Below are 1367 nucleotides of genomic sequence, written 5' to 3' on the forward strand. Positions count from 1 at the left end.
TGATTGTAGAGCATCTAAAGCATTGATTTCATAGAATCCTGTATGAGACAAGCAATGACATATGTGGCGATTGGAATCTAGGGGATAGGATCTTATATAGCATTCAACCTATGCTCACGAGCTAGGATGTTGGCATGCAAAGGATACGAAGGAGCATCACAAGTCCAAGCACTAGTCATGGTTTTGAAACTTGTGAAGGCTACTAGGAAGTGTGCTCTTGGAGTTATGCTATAGAAGCACTTGGAATTATGTTATAGAAGCTCTTGGAGGCTTTGTGTGTGAGAGATATAATCGATTGATCACTCTATTATTTAGCTATCAAAGAGTAGGAAATGGTCCCTTCTTGGCTTGTACTAAACTCGTTCTACAAAAGGCATGCATGAGTACTTGCAGATGTTTTGCATTCACTCATCTCTTGACTATTCGAATTCTTGCTTTGTGTTCCTTGTGGTCTTTGTTTCATTGTTCACTCTTATGCTCTTGTGGATTGCTAAATATAAGAGTTTCTTGGGATTGGGTCTAAGGGAAGAGCTTGCTTAGCTCTCATTAAGGTAGGTGTGTCTCTCTTTTTTTATAGATCGATTATAAATTGCCTCAATTGTTGCTTTTCAATTCTTCTAGCTCTCCTTGTGAGCTTCCATGGCAGGCTCCCTACCTATTGAACTCCTCCTCACTCTTCCCCTCCCTCCTTGCTCCTTACCTTCTCTCCTTTTATCCTTAGCAATTCGGATATCCTAGATTCTCTTTTGGCAACTAGGGAATCTCCTTCATGAAGATTCTCAAACTAGGAAAATTTACTCCCTACTTAGTCTAACTAGGAAGTCAATAACAAATTTCTCTTATACGAAAAGTTTCCTATAAAGAGAAATTTGTTATTGATTCCCTAGATAGGAAGTGTATTTTCTTAGAAAGGGAATTTTCATGAGTGATGTTCCATTTTCTCTAGTTTGGAAACTTCTTAGTTATTTTCATTTTTAAGCAACAATTGAAAGTTTGGAGACTTCCTTACAGTGGTAGCTCCGAGTGTCGTGCTCCCATTCGGTGCCAAGGTATAGATAATATCTTGCTAGGCAGTAACTAGCGTGGCTATTGGGGGAACCTTATGGCGTATATCTTCTTCTTCTTCTTGTGCCTTGACCATGTCTTAGTGCCCATAGAATAAGCCATTAGCAAGTTTACCTTGTAGAGTGACGCTAGTGGTGTGCCCTTGTGCACATCTTGGTGATGAAAGATGGAAGATGAAGGTTGTCGCGTGATATGTTAAAAGTAGACAATTGCATGTTGCTTTGACATAGCTCATGCCATGAATTAGCTTATTGCTTCCACCTTCCAGTGTGACAACAATGAGCTCTTTTTTCATCAACATT

Source organism: Dipteris shenzhenensis, chromosome 1, assembly GCF_047967505.1.
Source record: "Dipteris shenzhenensis isolate YYH24624 ecotype China chromosome 1, Dip_SZ_1.0, whole genome shotgun sequence".
NCBI lineage: Eukaryota > Viridiplantae > Streptophyta > Polypodiopsida > Gleicheniales > Dipteridaceae > Dipteris > Dipteris shenzhenensis.